The 18,818-nt window shown below is 37.3% G+C and overlaps 1 long non-coding RNA gene across 2 annotated transcripts; it reads left to right on the forward strand.

Annotated features, from left to right (window-relative positions):
- Window positions 1–1,869: 1,869 nt before the first annotated feature.
- LOC143221987 (uncharacterized) lies at window positions 1,870–11,607 on the forward strand. Of its 2 annotated transcripts, none has more exons than XR_013011911.1 (4): window positions 1,870–2,235; window positions 2,333–10,318; window positions 10,932–11,022; window positions 11,097–11,607. It is a non-coding gene; the product is annotated as an uncharacterized LOC143221987 (long non-coding RNA). The 2 variants fall into 2 exon arrangements; XR_013011912.1 differs by having other exon boundaries at window positions 1,870–2,185.
- The last annotated feature ends 7,211 nt before the right edge of the window (window positions 11,608–18,818 follow it).

An 18,818-nucleotide genomic window follows, 5' to 3' on the forward strand; every position in this document is an offset into this window, starting at 1 on the left:
ATTATCGAGAGATGAGAAGAGGCGAATCCCGCATCCTTGCAATCCTGGAAAAAGGCTATACGGGAACTGCAATTACTCGAATTAATATTCGGACGTTCTAAAAAAGACGAGAACTTTTTTAATACTGTACTAAACGATTTGAACTTTTTGGGGAGCTACAGCAATTAGTTTACTACAGGATGTGAAAAGAAATTTTTTCAAAAATTGCAATTGATCGGGATTGTATGAAAAAATACTAAGAGTTGCATTTTACAACTTTTTTATGTGAGCCCATATTGAAAAATTGAAAAATACGCTTTGTAGATCTGTGTCGACTAAACATATTTTGAAAATTTCGTCAAAATCGGTTGACGTTGCAATGAGCTACAAACGTTTAAAGATGGTAAAAATCGCAGATTTTCAGCCTACATCGAAGAATTCTTACATCTTTCAAGGCCTGTCGTTTTTTCCCGCATCAACCGATTTCGATGAAACTTTCACAGTGCACATTATTTACGCAGGCCTACAAAACGTACTTTTTAAATTTTCAATATAGGCCCGCGCGAAAAAGTTGTAAAATGTAACTTTTAGTATTTTCTCTGCAATTCCGACCAAATGCAATTTTTGAAAAAATTTCTTTTCACATCCTGCAGTAAACTAATTGTTCCAGCTCCCCCAAAAAATTCAAATCGTATAGTACAATATTTAAAAAGTTATCATCTTCTTTAGATCGTCCGAATATTAATTCGTGTAACTGTACGTATTAGGGGATAATTAATGTATTACTAGTTTATTGATTTATGTGTAGGTTTACTCTTAATGTAACTGTAAAGAAAATTACGGCAAGGGGGGAAGAACGTAACATTCAATTTGTACATATAGTTTCCATCTCTCTTGCGATCGATGCAGACAATTTTTATTTTGCACAAAGATCCGCAGTCTAGGAAAAATAATATAGATATAATAGAAATAAATAAAATTTAATATTTTTTTATATCGGGTTTATTATTTCGTTTTCATTCAGAATCGGTATTTGGAATTGTCGGTAAAAAGGAAGACTGCTACATATTTGTACAATGTGTAGAATCAGAAATTCATTTCACCGACATTACCAACATTACTGACATAACCTCACCGACGGTGCTGCCCTGTATAACGGCATCCGCCGTTCCACACAGACTCCACGAGCTGCCTTCCATCTGGACGGAAGAAGCTGCCCTCTAGATGCTGTGACGGCGGACTTTGTACACCTGTAATCGTTTTCGGAAGCCCACTGGCATGCAACTCCACACTCTTTCTAGATGTACTCCAACCATTGCTCCGAGCAGCCAATAAGCGGCGTCTGGAACCATACTGCCCTCCAAATTCACTCCACGCTCTGGACTATTCCTGGCAGTTCCAAACTGTGCTATCAGGGCAGTTACTGAATCTATCGAGCTATTGGTTGAATTTTAACGGCGGATGTTTTGAATAAATTTTATAAGATTTACTATCAAATACATTCACTCATTAGCGATATCGAATTATTAAAAATTATAAAAAAATTATTTTTATTATTATTAATTATTTAATTATTGTCTGGTATATTTACCCCAATTTACTCTTACTGTGCCTATAATACTAAGTGAGCACTGCAGTACAATGCTGTAAGAGTGAGTGAGAAATGAGATCTATACGTAGGCATAGACTATAGCCCGCAATCTAGACGTATAACCACTAAAACGAAATTTCAGTCGACTAAAAACTATCGACTAAATATTCGATAGTATGTAGTAACTAAATATCCTGATAACCAGGCCTGCCGAGGGATAATCCTACCTAGAGCTAAGAATTGGCCCGTTCCGAGCTGCGCTATTGTTCGAGTTGCTCAAGCCTGGGATTCTCCGCGCGTATTAGTAGCTATTTTTGCCGTCTAATAGCGGAGGGCAATAGCAGAAGGCAAATTGAAGGCAAATTGAAGGCAAATTGAAGGCAGCCGGCCGGCCGAAGCTGAATTTGTTTAAGAGGGCAGTACCGTCGAGTCGTACTGATGTGATGATGTGATTGGCGAATATAATAACAGATCTGGGCGACGCTGGCTCGAAAAACACATGTTGCTGCAAGTTGCAGCCATTTGCAGCCTGCAACTCATCCTTTGTCGGAGTGGATGACGTGGGGACTGGAACTGTCTTACTGAGTGTAATTGAGTGTTACTGAGCAAGAGAAGGTGAGAAGCAAAGAGGATTAGTCAGAATTAGTCCTCTTCAGTCCTCTTTGGTGAGAAGCAGCAACAGCAACATGTATTTTTCGAGCCAGCGTCGCCCAGGTCTGTATAATAAGACAATCCTCTTTTCAACCATTTTCAACCAAGAAGAAATGCGGTGAGAGCAGCACTGTACTCGAGCGATTCACGGGAGGAGTTACGAAGAAAAGCTGATCATCCAGAACCTGTTTATCAGATTTGTCCTGCAAATCATCTTCTGTGTTCGCGCAAGTCAAGGTTTGTAAAAATTTGACTAATAGTTGACTAATAAAGAAAAATAATCAAACTAAATGAAAAAATATAATATTTATTATTTCCTACTTCATTCATTTATTATCCCTTCTGATATTGAGTAGTCTGAATTTAAAATTATTAATATTTAAACATTAAAATAAGTGTATAGTAGTCATACAAAAAATATAAATTTTCTTTTCCGTCGAACGACACTTTTTTTCCATAAACACATTTCAATAAATTTCGAAATGTAATGAATTGAAATTGAACTGTAGAGAAAATGGTATGGCAATGCAATTTTTATAGTTTCCATCTCTTGCAATCTATGCAGACAATTTTTATTTCGCATAAAGATCCGCAGTCTAAGAAAAATAACATAAATATGAGAATAAGTAAAATTTGCATGTGCACAAAATGTGCATCTGTGCGTAGTGGCCCTGATAGCACAGTTTGGAACTGCCAGGAATAGTCCAGAGCGTGGAGTGAATTTGGAGGGCAGTATGGTTCCAGACGCCGCTTATTGGCTGCTCGGAGCAATGGTTGGAGTACATCTAGAAAGAGTGTGGAGTTGCATGCCAGTGGGCTTCCGAAAACGATTACAGGTGTACAAAGTCTGCCGTCACAGCATCTAGAGGGCAGCTTCTTCCTTCCAGATGGAAGGCAGCTCGTGGAGTCTGTGTGGAACGGCGGATGCCGTTATACAGGGCAGCACCGTCGGTGAGGTTATGTCAGTAATGTTGGTAATGTCGGTGAAATGAATTTCTACACATTGTACAAATATGTAGCAGTCTTCCTTTTTACCGACAATTCCAAATACCGATTCTGAATGAAAACGAAATAATAAACCCGATATAAAAAAATATTAAATTTTATTTATTTCTATTATATCTATATTATTTTTCCTAGACTGCGGATCTTTGTGCAAAATAAAAATTGTCTGCATCGATCGCAAGAGAGATGGAAACTATATGTACAAATTGAATGTTACGTTCTTCCCCCCTTGCCGTAATTTTCTTTACAGTTACATTAAGAGTAAACCTACACATAAATCAATAAACTAGTAATACATTAATTATCCCCTAATACGTACAGTTACACGAATTAATATTCGGACGATCTAAAGAAGATGATAACTTTTTAAATATTGTACTATACGATTTGAATTTTTTGGGGGAGCTGGAACAATTAGTTTACTGCAGGATGTGAAAAGAAATTTTTTCAAAAATTGCATTTGGTCGGAATTGCAGAGAAAATACTAAAAGTTACATTTTACAACTTTTTCGCGCGGGCCTATATTGAAAATTTAAAAAGTACGTTTTGTAGGCCTGCGTAAATAATGTGCACTGTGAAAGTTTCATCGAAATCGGTTGATGCGGGAAAAAACGACAGGCCTTGAAAGATGTAAGAATTCTTCGATGTAGGCTGAAAATCTGCGATTTTTACCATCTTTAAACGTTTGTAGCTCATTGCAACGTCAACCGATTTTGACGAAATGTTCAAAATATGTTTAGTCGACACAGATCTACAAAGCGTATTTTTCAATTTTTCAATATGGGCTCACATAAAAAAGTTGTAAAATGCAACTCTTAGTATTTTTTCATACAATCCCGATCAATTGCAATTTTTGAAAAAATTTCTTTTCACATCCTGTAGTAAACTAATTGCTGTAGCTCCCCAAAAAAGTTCAAATCGTTTAGTACAGTATTAAAAAAGTTCTCGTCTTTTTTAGAACGTCCGAATATTAATTCGAGTAATTGCAGTTCCCGTATAGCCTTTTTCCAGGATTGCAAGGATGCGGGATTCGCCTCTTCTCATCTCTCGATAATAATACAAACACGGGGTTTCTCACTAGTTAAAAACGCTAGATAAAAGATCGATCTAGGGCCCCATCTCCCTCAAAGGTCCTATTTTCCGTTTACGAGGCGAAATTTGCATTAGTCGTCACCGTAATTTGCATTATTCGGGAGCATACAAGCTATTTTCATAGCTACATGCTGCCGAATAATGCCAATTACGCCTCGTAAACGAAAAAATAGAACTTTTGAGGCAGATAGTGTTCTAGATCGTTCTTTTATCTAGCGTTTTTGACTAGTGAAAAACCCCGTGTTTGTATTATTATCGAGAGATGAGAATAAGAGGCGAATCCCGCACCCTTGCAATCCTGAAAACGAGTCTACTTCCTTTTAATAAACTAAAGCAAGGATTTGAAACCAAGGAGTATGTTCGGTTGCAGGTAGCTACGGTATAAAGTTTAGTACATTAACGGTATAAAAGGTCCAAATACATCTGGCTACATCGGCTGTGCTTCTTTCGGCTGGCTAAAAATCACTTTGTTGGGAGGTACATCTGGAAGGTCTTTAGCTGAATGTTTTATGACGGCCTCGCCTGTGAATTCGGACTCGCGCTTGTTCCTTCGCGCGGAGGGTTTTACGACGGAACATTAAGTGGCCTGTAGTTCCTATTTCATTTGGAACAACCTAAGCATTGGAAAAACCGAAAGAATACCGGTATTATTTCGGTTTCGGTAGAAAATTGATTGTGCCGTTATTCGAAGACTTTGAATAAATCCACTATCCACAGTCCAAATTCTATCTTGAGATTAGTCTTTTTTTAATCGGAAGAACGCCACACGAAGCAGCTAGCGTCATTTACATGAAACAATTACGAAAAATAAACAAGGTCTGCAATTAACTTGTTAGTGGTTTCATGCCAATATGTCTGGCTGGCCGACGCGCGTCGGGTTACCTGGCCGTGTTTATTGCACCACTTGGCTACGGTGACCGAAGTCTTCGCCGCCCTGGCAGAAAATTATTCGAAGCTACACCGTTTCGATAGTTTCCAGATGGCTGGGAAACCCAAAGGTCTGGTCGCCACATGTGCGATCTTGCCGAATCCTAGGGCCCGCTTCAAGCACTAGCTTAAAAGTTCCGTTCACCCCCAAATGGGACTTTCACCAACATGTTCAGTCGCGTTTTTAACACTTTTTAATGGGTTGTTAACATTTTTTTATCTTATTAGGAATTTATTTTAGTTAGTGATCATATTCATCGATAAAAAAAGATGAGTATACGGTACTATTTATATTGAGTCCTACAAAATATTGCAATTAGAATTACGATTTCAATTATGTCTACTTGTTCTTTGAATACAGTAGAGACTCCCGTATCCGTACCCCCATTATCCGAATACATACCCTAATATAAGCAAAGAGGATTAGATTGAATATAAGGACGTCCTATTGTCCGTATGTTCTGTTATCGCCGCGTCGCTCGCTGTGCCGGGATTCAAATGCGCGCCGTCTCCAGATTCCGACTTTCTGACTCATGCTTCCGAAACTTCGGCAACGTAAAAATCGAAGGAACGCGTCGGCGTCGATCAGTCGAGCAGGTAGTTCACACAGACAGAGTAGAGGTACGCTTGTGTGTAGCGCGCAAGCAATTGAACAGGCACTCAGACGGGCTGAGTTTTCACGTTACCGAAGTTTCGAAAGCATGAGGCGAAAAGTCAGAGTCTGGAGACGGCGCACAGTGTGACCTTTCGTCCAAATCGGAGACAAAATCGAAGAACTTTTGATAGAAATAAGGTAGAGCGATGAAATTTTTTAAAAATTAAAGCTGAAACATTACAGAATATGGGAAAAATAGGGAGATTATGGTAAGAACGTTTTTTAACGTTGAGAAAATTCGTTAAACTTGCACAATTTCGAGAAAATTGTGGTTTTTCCAATACCACGCGCGGAAATTTTTTTTTTAATTTTTGCTATATATCATTTCCCGTAGATTTTTTCACGCCGATTTCAAATCTGGTCTCAAAATTTGTCTACGACCTCAGGATATTGCAAAATCGATTTCTTTAAATTCTACATGTTTAACGAATTTTCTCGGTTAAAAAACGTTCGTACCATAACTTCCCTATTTTTCCCATATTCTGCAAAGTTTCAGCTTTCATTTTAAAAAAATTTCATCGCTCTACCTCATTTCTATCGAAAGTTCTTTGATTTTGAATCGAGTCTGGGCCAAATTTTCCACTGTGCGCCGACGCGACGAAATCTCTCCGTATTTAATCATTGATTAAACACGTTTAATCAATCATAATGTATTAATATTGGATATCACTGTATTCGGGAAAGTCTACAGAATCTTTTGCCAGAAAGAACAATTCAATATCTTTTATAATAACATCACAATATTTGTTTGAAGTTGAAAAATATGTTTTTTTTTCAAAGCCTTGTTCCTGAAAAACTGTGCGTATAGGAAAAAAATTGAAAACAGATTCGGAATCAGCGCGAAAAACTCAGGCCAATAAGTCCTGGGTAGTTACCAAAACAACTCTGGATTTTCTGCACGAAATTACCTGAACCTTTTCCCGGAATGTTCGTTTGACAAGCAAATTTTCACATAATCATCCATTTCATTTCCAAAGTACAGTACCAGGACCTCGACCAACCGGCTTGATCGAGAGACAAACAGCCTGGACAAATTAAGGCCCGATGGATAATTGAGACCCGAGGGAAACCACGTCTTACCCTGCCATAGTCCGGCCACTCTAAGCGACCGTAATTATCCTTACGGGCACCGTCGCGTCGGTTCTTCCACGCCATAATTAATCCTCCGGCAACCCTGCCTCTCTTCCCAGTTTTCCCCGAAATTCTATACTCTATACAATTGTACTTGCAGCTATTCCTTCTGACGCGATAACGGTAACGTTAGCGTATCTGCTTTATAATATTTGTCATTGTTGTAATATCCTGCAATTTCTACCATCTTTAACCCTTAGCACTCCAGTGGTGACTCGAAATCACCACTAAAAATTGCTGTCCCATTATGCAAAATATTGTTTACATTGTTAAACATGTTGGTAGCTAATCAATTACTAAACCTTTAATTATTGTATGAGGTATTACGATCAATTTCATATCCATCAAATGAAAAGAATCGTATAGAACGAAATTATTCTACCTAGAACGAGATGTTTCATTTTCGAGTTAAAACAGCTCCGAAATTAAAACAGCTGCAAATGGTTAATTATTATAATTATCTTTTAAATTTTCAATATAGGCCCCACATAAAAAAGTTGTGAAGTGCAACATTTAGTACCTATTTTCTCTACAATTCCGGCCAACTGCAATTTCTGGAAAAATATCTTTAGGATGACGGGTAATTCAGTGTCTATGATGTTTCGCGTGGTTAACAGACAACGATATAGATATTTATTAAAACAATAACACGTAACAATAACAAAACAAAACAAGATGTAATAATAATAACAATAACGAGAAAACTAGATTATAAACGTTAATGACTATCGAGTACTAACAAAGTACAGAGATATAAATTAACGTAGCGCGGGCAACTCTAGAGCGATGCGTTCTCAACGAGTGCCACAAGCTTTTTTTCCACTGGTAAAAATCCTTTTTGGTGGGAGGATTAGCAACGTGAGAAAGACCGTTAAAATAAGGGGAGGAATTCTCCGTTCCTCAAGAGTAAGGAGAAAGTTTCCTTCCCCAAAACAATTCAAAGTCGTCGCTGCCAAGGACATTGCAACGGTTGAGTCAGGGTTCTGGTAATCGTCACTTTTACGACCGAACCCTCAATGCAACCGTCCACAGCGCGCACTTGAGAAGGATGAAATTTCCGCGTCCGGAAAGTCCCTCTTTCCAACGCGCCATGTCCACTACATATCTTTTCACATCGTGCAGTAAACTAATTTCTCCAACTTCTCACGAAAAGTCCAAATCCATATAGTCCAACATTAAAAAAGTTACAGTTACTCGAATTAATACAACCCCTGGCAGAAAGGTTCCGATCCGGAGGCATTGATACGGATTTTACAGAAAACTATAACTTTATGGAGTTGAAACTGATGGGAAATTAAAAGGGGCTTATTAAAGAATGAAGAACAACAAATTAACATAAGCTTCCATTTATTATAACAAAGAAACGAGAAAATAAACAAAATGTTACACGGAAAAAAGTTAATAGACCCATTAATAGATCTGCTGGAAGAAAGTTTCCCATTTGATTTACAGTCTCCGCAACACCAAATTTCTTCAACAATTACTGTTGGATGATTCTTATAGAGTTTTTTGCGCTGATTCCGAATTTGCCCTTAATTTTTCTCCTAGATACAAATTTCGGATCACGAATAATAGATACAAAATTTGTAATTAGTTACTCGAAGATATAGATACACAGGGGACCACCTGTAGCGGTATTTTCGAATACCTCGAAACCATTCTGCACTTCGCAATCATAACTTAAATTGTGTTTCTTTTTTTTCAATTACAAAAAGTGGACAGCGAAAGTCGACAGCGCGAACTGCATCAATTCTTTAAGTTGAAAATAAATGTAAACAATTAAAAAATGTTTTTGGTTAAACTTTTCATTAAAACTCGAAGCAATAAGTATTTACCGAACAAAACGATTATAGATGCGGGATTCGATTCGGGGCCAGAAGATTCCCAGCCGTATATATGTACTTGTTTTGTTAACGACTACCCAACCTCTAAAAAATTATAAAAAAATTAAGAACGGTTGCTTCAATAATATCCAAGTACTGAATTCTTATAAAACTGGAGTCTCTAACACTTCAATACAAAACATGCATTTTCTTGGAATTTTTGGAGGTTTTCAATTTTTTAAAACATGTTTCCGTAATCCGAAAAATCTGAAAAAAATACACATTAATAATCAGGATGAGACACAACTAACGTAACAATATAAATGTGGTCAACTGAAGACTTTGATGTATGTATATACATAAAATCGGCAATTTTATGTTTTCCGATTTGTTTAAAAATCGATTTTGCAACCAAAAATTTTGAAAAAAATCTCAGTAGTGTATGCTATTCGGTAGAATATTCATGAATTTTTTCATAATTTTCTGTTGAACATGACGTGACTAAAATAAATTTGGTTGGATACTTCTGACCATCTTTTCCGGCTATACCTTAAGAATCAACGAAACCATTATTTAAAAAATACAAAATATATTTCTTTTTACATCGTTAAAACCGATTTTTCAAAAAAAATTAGGCCTAATTTCTCTTCGATATCTCTTTTAGATCAAAAGTTATAGCAAAATGTGCGTCGCGCCGCGTGCTGTGCCCGAGATTCAAATGCGCGCCGTCTCCAGATTCCGACTTTTCGCCTCATGCTTCCGAAACTTCGGCAACGTGAAAATTGGTGAAAATCGAAGGAACGCGTCGCCGACGCGTTCGGTCGAGCAGGTAGTCACACGGACATGCTAGAGGTACGTTTGTGTGTAGCGCGCGTGCAATCGAACATGCACCAACACGGGCAAGCGCGGTCGACACCGCTCACGGATACGACGATACGTCAGGGAAGGGGAAACTGCCGTTCAGTTTTCAGCAGTTTTCAGTTATTCTCTCAACTCTCAACAGTTCTCAAGTTCTCGTTCGCTTAGCTCGGTCGTAATATCTGTGGTTGTCAGGAGGACGCCGCCGCATGTCACATTGTACTTTCACTTTCGAGATATTGTCGTTTAAAGTTTTGATCACTAATGCTTTGACAAGGACATTGGTTATAAATTGTATTATTTTTTCGAGCCTTTTGTATTGATTTTCGTTACGTTTTTTCTGGTAAATACCTAATCCTACACTATAAAGTTCAATAAATGCATAAACTGAAATTTTTTGAAATTGTGACATGCAGCGTTTTTCTTGACACAATCACAGATATATTTACATAGCTTCGCTCTGTGGTTACACGTTACACTCGCGAGTGCGGTCTGCGTTGCGGCATTTGACTATTTGACTATTTATTAGATTGACTTGCTTGGATTATGTGATTACGTGGATTACTTGGATTACGTGCACTACGTGGAAGGAAGGAAGAACGGAAGGTATTTGTACATATTTATATTGGTTGATCGGTTTCATTTTGCTCAAATGTCTCCCAGAATCTTCGCGTGAAAAAGCGTGAGAACGCTTGTCGGCACACCACGCGACAGTGCCATTTGCCATCACGTATGAGGTGCTACGGGGCGAGTATGTTCACTTCAATGTAGAGTCCAAAATAGTAAATTGTTTGTTTCTTTATCACTTTATCACTCTCTTTTCATTATCATTATTATCATTTATCACTTTAAACAAATCCAACACAATTCAGCTTTGGCCCATTCAGATTAGAATTAGCTTAGCAATATTCTAAATCGGCAAAATGATGGCTTAAACCAATTCAGTAAGGCAAGTATTTAATCTTCTTCACTTGCTTCTCATCATCGAATTTTTTTATTTCTGGTAGTACATTCTTTTGTTTGTAGTTCAACTTAATCGATTTTTTATAAATATCATTGCAATATTTGAATCAGTTAGGTATATTAGTTGATGAAAAACGTCAGAAGACCTTTTGTAATTGTAGCACCAGAAATTAGAAAATTCGTTGAGATGAGCAATAAGCGAAGAAGATTAAATACTCACCTTTACTCACTGTGTAATTGAAAATCTAATTTACAGAACAGAGGATAAATATAATGTGCTATCCAGGGAAGGAGTAGAAGGAAGCTGCGGCAACCGGGGAAGAGGAAGACCTCTAATTTTTCGCGTGGTACGTATATCTAATTATGCCATTCAACACACATGCATATATTGTACATTACTGATTTTCTTTGTATTTTTTAGGTATCCCACCTATGCCAGAACGTGCTACGGGCCACAAGTTTCGGGAAGCAGAGGCAACAACGTGTAATAATCACAATATACAGGGTGTTCCGTTTAAATACGAACACCTAAATATCTCTTCAGGTTATTGTGATGCAAAAAATATTTGTTACGTAATGCGCATGGTGTCAATGGACCAAATATCTGGCACACCGTGCACGTTACGTAACAAATATTTTTTGCATCACAATAACCTGAAGAGATATTTAGGTGTTCGTCCAATAATAAAGCATAGTAATAATAAAAAATTATAATATTTATTATATATATATATATATATTCCTTGTGTCATTGTCCATGTGTCTTTACCAACTCCCTGCGGCGTATTAAAAAATAAGAAAAAGTAAATTTTCTTTTCCCTTATACGACACTTTGTCTTTTTTTGCATGGGGACATTTTAATCTTAGCTTCCATCTCTTGCAATGGATGCAGAGAATTTTTATTTTGCACAAATTATTTTTTTTTTCGTTTTCTCTCGTTGCATATGACTGAATATTCATTCAAAAATCAGTATTGTCGGTAAAAAGGAAAACTGCTACATATTTGTACAATAGAAATCTACTTTATCGACATCTGCCACATTAGTGCGATCTGCCCTTACCGACGGCGCTGCCCTGTATAACGGCATTCGCCGCATTAATCAGTGCGACCGTGCTGCCATCTTGCGGGGAAGCGGAATCCAGGATAGAGTAGCGTTCCAGCTGGACTGCAGAAAGCTGCATTCCGCGTGGACTGGTTCCAGGTGGAGTCTACCTGTAATCGTTTTCGTCACTCCCCGTGGAGTCTGTTGTGCTATCAGGGGGGGAGCTGCCGCGCCTGCGCACGACCGTATGCGTTATTCCGAACGACACGCTGATCGTATCGATTGGTGTCGATCGATCTTCTTCCTCGTGCGCTCGATTACTTCGCTGCTGACATCTGCCACATCAGTGCGAACTACCCTCACCGACGATGCGGCCCTGTAAAACGATATTAGCCAATCAGATCAGTAGACGCGACGGTACTGCCCTCTTAAACAAATTCAGCTTCGGCCGGCTGGCTGCCTTCAATTTGCCTTCTGCTATTGCCCTCCGCAATTAGACGGCAAAAATAGCTACTAATACGCGCGGAGAATCCCAGGCAAAAATCGAGAATTTGGTTATCAGGGATAAATAGTAATTAGTCGATAGTTGAATTTAGTCGATAATGCCCATCACTAGCTCGTAGTGTTCCCCTGGACACAATCTTGGCACATGATGTCGTTGCCACAATCCGGGATATCGTGCCCAGATTAACGATCGGGTCGTTGTAAGATGGCAGCACATAGCCGCACTAACTCTTCCTTTTTACTTATTTTGTACGCATTCGAGGCGGGAAAATTAAATGATAGATTTTGTTTATTGTAGTATTTGTTGTAGTTTTCCTAGACTGCGGATCTTTATGCAAAATAAAAATTGTCTGCATCGATTGCAAGAGATAGAAACTAAATTGAATGTGACTCAGGGGAACGACCCACGGCCCACGAATATACCATCACTGGTCCCAAGTCCCAAAGAGTCCCAAACCTTCGCGGAAAAAACCGTTACGTTTATTACTCAGGTATAGATCGTGGGGGAGAAGTAAAAGAACGACTGGCGACGAGAGCCCTTGACGAAGGCTAAATAGGCATAGTGGCTCTGGAAGTCAATGCGAGCAGATCGAACTGCACAGCGTAGAACAGCTTAGTACCGAGTGGACTTTTCTTTTCGATATAGTTAGTTTAGGTTAGCTTAGTATCGTTAGATCTTAAATAAAGTATATTTAATTTTACGTTATCTTACCCGTGCAATCCTGGAAAAAGGAGATACTGGAACTGCAGTTACTCGAATTAATATTCGGACGTTCTAAAACAGACGAGAACTTTTTTAATATTGTACTAAACGATTTGAACTTTTTGGGGAGCTAGAGCAATTAGTTTACTACAGGATGTGAAAAGAAATTTTTTCAAAAATTGCAATTGATCGGAATTGTATGGAAAAATACTAAGAGTTGCATTTTACAACTTTTTTATGTGGGCCCATATTGAAAAATTGAAAAATACGCTTCGTAGATCTGTGTCGACTAAACATATTTTGAAAATTTCGTCAAAATCGGTTAACGTTGCAATGAGCTACGTTTAAAACGTTTAAAAATCGCAGATTTTCAGCCTATATCGAAGAATTCTTACATCTTTCAAGGCCTGTCGTGTTTTTCCCGCATCAACCGATTTCGATGAAACTTTCACAGTGCATATTATTTACGCAGGCCTAGAAAACGTACTTTTTAAATTTTCAATATAGGCCCGCACGAAAAAGTTGTAAAATGTAAGATTTAGTATTTTCTCTGTAATTCCGACCAAATGCAATTTTTGAAAAAATTTCTTTCCACATGATGTAGTAAACTAATTGCTCTAGCTCCCCAAAAAAGTTCGAATCGTATAGTACAATATTAAAAAAGTTATCATCTTTTTTAGATCGTCCGAATATTAATTCGTGTAACTGAACGTATTAGGGGATAATTAATGTATTACTAGTTTATTGATTTATGTGTAGGTTTACTCTTAATGTAACTGTAAAGATAATGGAACGGCGAGGGGGGAAGAAGTAACATAAGGAAGAGATAACAAAAAGGAAGAGAGTGCCCTGTATAACTCACGGCATTCGGCACATTAGTGCGACTGTGCTGTGCTAACAAATAAGATTGTCACGCCTTCCTTTTTAAATGAAATAAAATTTGATTCGTTTCTAATGAATATTTATGTGAGCATTATAAAATAAATGTAGCTTTTATATGACGAGAATTTTTTTTTTGCATAAAAAAGTAACATTCAATTTAGTTTCTATCTCTTGCAATCGATGCAGACAATTTTTATTTTGCATGAAGATCCGCAGTCTAGGAAAACTACTACAAATACTACAATAAACAAAATCTATCATTTAATTTTCCCGCCTCGAATGCGTACAAAATAAGTAAAAAGGAAGAGTTAGTGCGGCTATGTGCTGCCATCTTACAACGGCCCGATCGTTAATCTGGGCACGATATCCCGGATTGTGGCAACGACATCATGTGCCAAGATTGTGTCCAGGGGAACACTACGAGCCCACACCAGCCCACACCAGTGATGCCAGAATCGGGGACGCGAGGACGCTTCCCCTCCAGCACAGGTTCCCCCTCTCTGACGGACCGTCCTCGCCGTAGCTTCTGCTGCGCACGCGCTACACACGAACGTACTTCTACTCTGCCCGTGTGAGTGCATGCTCGATTGCACACGCGCTACACAAACAAGCGTACCTCTACCATGTCCGTGTGACTACCTGCTCGACCGAACGCGTCGGCGACGCGTTCCTTCGATTTTCACTTCACCAATTTTCATGTTGCCGAAGTTTCGGAAGCACGAGTCTGAAAGTCGGGATCTGAAGACGGCGCGCATTTGAATCCCGGGACGGCGCGGCGCGGCGCGGTGCACATTTTGCTATAACTTTTGATCTAAAAAAGATATCGAAGCGAAATTTGGACTAAATTTAAAAAAAAAAAACCGGGTTTAATGGTTAATCCTAAAATATGTTTTGTATTTCTTAAAAAATTTTTCTCGTTGATTTTTAAAGTTAAGGTAGTCCAGAAGGCCCCCAACACAAATTGATTTTTAGTCGAACCATGCTCAATAAACAATTACGAAAAAATTTATAAATATTAATTAAAATTAAATAAAAATTAAAATATTATAAATTATGCAGACATGTTTAAAAAAATTGAAAATCTCGAAACATTCGAAGAAAATGCATATTTCGTATTGAACTTTTCGAGATACCAGTTTTATAAAAATTCATTAGTCCGATATTATTGAAACAATTGTCCTTAATTTTTCTCAGAATTTTTTATAAATTGTATCGTTGTTAAAAAATCAAAATCAATTTTTTCGATATTTCTTTGTTGATGTATTATGTAATACTGAATATTTTTATAATCAGAAACATAATGTACAGACTTGATAATGCAATATAAAATATTTTATTTACGTTATATTTCAATATACATATGTGCATCACTCCTAACAATTTTGGTAATCACATAATTATTGTAACGACATTTTACATATATCAGGTCGTTAAGTATGAAACTAGACAAATAAAACACAAATTTCAAACACATTTGTCAAGTTTCATACATCTCCGGTTACGAAAATCGATTTTAAATGGTCCCTGCCTTTCTGTAACATAACAAAAAAAAAATAATTAGTTAAAGTCATGATTGCAAAGTATAGAATAAAATATTAATGTATAACTTTATAGTATAGTTTATACTTATCTTTTCTTTGAAGTCATTCACTTGAATCTGCTAATATTGATTTTACGTTGTCCAGAAAGTCCACTCCAGCTGACACACACGCGATTTTGAATGGGCCTCTGCCTTTCTATAGCATAAAAAACACATAGTTAAAGTTTTAATTATACAAAGTACACAATGAAATATTAATGTAATCATATACTTATCTTTTTTCTTTCAAGTCATTCTTGAATCTGCTAATATTGATTTTACGTTACCGCGATTTTAAATGGTCATCTGTCTTTCTACAACATAAAAAAAACACATAGTTAAAGTTATAAGTACAAAGTACTTACAGAATGAAATATTAATGTAACGATACACTTCGCTTTTCTTTGAAGTCATTCTTGAATCTGCTATTTCATTACCGCTGACACCCACGCGTTGCTATATTCAAAGAAAAAGTAGACCTAATTAAAATCGTAATTCTAATTGCAATCTTGTAGGACTCAATATAAATAGTAACGTATACTTACCTTTTTTCATCGATGAATATGGTCACTCACTAAAATAAATTCCTAATAAGATAAAAAAATGTTAAAAACCCATTAAAAAGTATTAAAAACGCGACAAAGAAACTGGAGGCTGTTTACTATAATAATAATAATAATAATAATAATAGTATTTTATTTCCCATTTCGGGGTACAAACGCGGACCTCCGCTCCGCTTACAAACTTCACCTTCCTTATCTCTTCATTCTTAACTTAAATTTACACTTAAACGCGAGAGAGAGAGAGAGCACACCGTTCACTCATTCCTCACACATTCTTCTTCACTCATTCACACACTCTGGACCCCCGGTTCCGCTGCTCATCCTTTCTCTCATCTCTTCCACTCTCTTCATCCATACTGGAGGCTGTTTACTATATGAACTAAACTATCGAACGATTAACGAAGAAAACACGACCTCACTAGTTCGTAAACGAGTGCAAAGTTAATTGTTTATAACTTTGCGAGGGCGATGAATTTTCATATAAATGCTTTCCCGACATAAGGGACAAATGTCTGTCATCGACAGACATAGTGCGACTAGACTCCTGTCTAGCTTTCAAGGATGTGCGCACCACACACATGGAATTTAATAGGCCAGCGCCTATTTTATTCCTTTTTCGAGATTTTATGTCGGGAAGCAAAGAGAAAATTCGCTCGGCCTCGGCATTCGAGTGCGGAAGACATCTGACCGTGTTTATTAGAGAAGTTAAAAGGGGGAAACGAAGAACATGATTCGGGTCTGTTTGGTTACAAATGTCTACCCACATATCGTCAAAAGACAGATTCGACCATTGGTCCCTCTGCGACCGGAAAGTGCCGTAGTACAAAAAGTCCCACTCTTTTTGTAGATCTACGGCACTCCAATTCCCTAATTTATTAGCGACAGCTACGAGATTTTGAAAAGTTAAATCTCTGTCGCTGTTGAATAGGGAATCGGGCGATTTGAAGACCGTCAATTGTCTGAGGAAAATATCGTCATGAGGAAGACGATTTCTCAGTTCATTGCATAAGGTCACATAAAACCTTAAGCAATTTTTCTTTAAGGTGGACACCTCAACTTCCGCCATTCCATCCCTAACTGCCTCTTCCAAATAATCGTGGCATCTGGAACCAAACTCCACTTGATCTAGTGGAACTTGATTTGATTCCAACGAGAAATCTATCGCCCTCACCTCGCTAAGCCAATCTAAAAGCGCTGGTTTTAAAAACCTTTTCAAAAAAAATCGAAGCAACCTTGCTGAAGACGGTTGTAACTCCTGCACCAACGTTTTCCTACTTTGGAAGGAGGCGTTAAAACTATTCATAGCATCAAGGACATTTTCCAAAAAGAAGAAATATCCTTTGATGTCATATCTGCTCAGGAGCGAAGAAAATCTCCTAGCAGCTGCCGAGCCTTCCGAAAAGCTGTACTCGTTGAAAAATTTGACTGAAACGTCCCAAGTTTCTAAAAATTGTACCACAGTCAGATGCCTAGAAAGCCAGCGTGTGTCCGATAATTTGAGAATTTTCAAAGGACAGTTCTCATAACTCTCCTGAAATTGGCGATAAATAGCAGTCCGTTTAGGGCTGCTATGTATAAACGAAGGGACGCCACGAAGCAATTCGTCACACTCCGTTGGAAGTGTAGCACAAGCAGCACTTGCTGCCAGTGCTGCAGAATGACACACGCATGGCATTGTAATGACATGGGGATTCTTCTCAAGCAACTTACTCTTGAACGAAGAAAATCTCCCTCTCAGGAGTGAAAAAGAATGTGTGAGGAATGAGTGAACGGTGTGCTCTCTCTCTCTCTCGCGTTTAAGTGTAAATTTAAGTTAAGAATGAAGAGATAAGGAAGGTGAAGTTTGTAAGCGGAGCGGAGGTCCGCGTTTGTACCCCGAAATGGGAAATAAAATACTATTATTATTATTATTATTATTATTATAGTAAACAGCCTCCAGTTTCTTTGTCGCGTTTTTAATACTTTTTAATGGGTTTTTAACATTTTTTTATCTTATTAGGAATTTATTTTAGTGAGTGACCATATTCATCGATGAAAAAAGGTAAGTATACGTTACTATTTATATTGAGTCCTACAAGATTGCAATTAGAATTACGATTTTAATTAGGTCTACTTTTTCTTTGAATATAGCAACGCGTGGGTGTCAGCGGTAATGAAATAGCAGATTCAAGAATGACTTCAAAGAAAAGCGAAGTGTATCGTTACATTAATATTTCATTCTGTAAGTACTTTGTACTTATAACTTTAACTATGTGTTTTTTTTATGTTGTAGAAAGACAGATGACCATTTAAAATCGCGGTAACGTAAAATCAATATTAGCAGATTCAAGAATGACTTGAAAGAAAAAAGATAAGTATATGATTACATTAATATTTCATTGTGTACTTTGTATAATTATAACTTTAACTATGTGTTTTTTATGCTATAGAAAGGCAGAGGCCCATTCAAAATCGCGTGTGTGTCAGCTGGAGTGGACTTTCTGGACAACGTAAAATCAATATTAGCAGATTCAAGTGAATGACTTCAAAGAAAAGATAAGTATAAACTATACTATAAAGTTATACATTAATATTTTATTCTATACTTTGCAATCATGACTTTAACTAATTATTTTTTTTTTGTTATGTTACAGAAAGGCAGGGACCATTTAAAATCGATTTTCGTAACCGGAGATGTATGAAACTTGACAAATGTGTTTGAAATTTGTGTTTTATTTGTCTAGTTTCATACTTAACGACCTGATATATGTAAAATGTCGTTACAATAATTATGTGATTACCAAAATTGTTAGGAGTGATGCACATATGTATATTGAAATATAACGTAAATAAAATATTTTATATTGCATTATCAAGTCTGTACATTATG

The sequence above is a fragment of the Lasioglossum baleicum genome, chromosome 3, assembly GCF_051020765.1.
Source record: "Lasioglossum baleicum chromosome 3, iyLasBale1, whole genome shotgun sequence".
NCBI lineage: Eukaryota > Metazoa > Arthropoda > Insecta > Hymenoptera > Halictidae > Lasioglossum > Lasioglossum baleicum.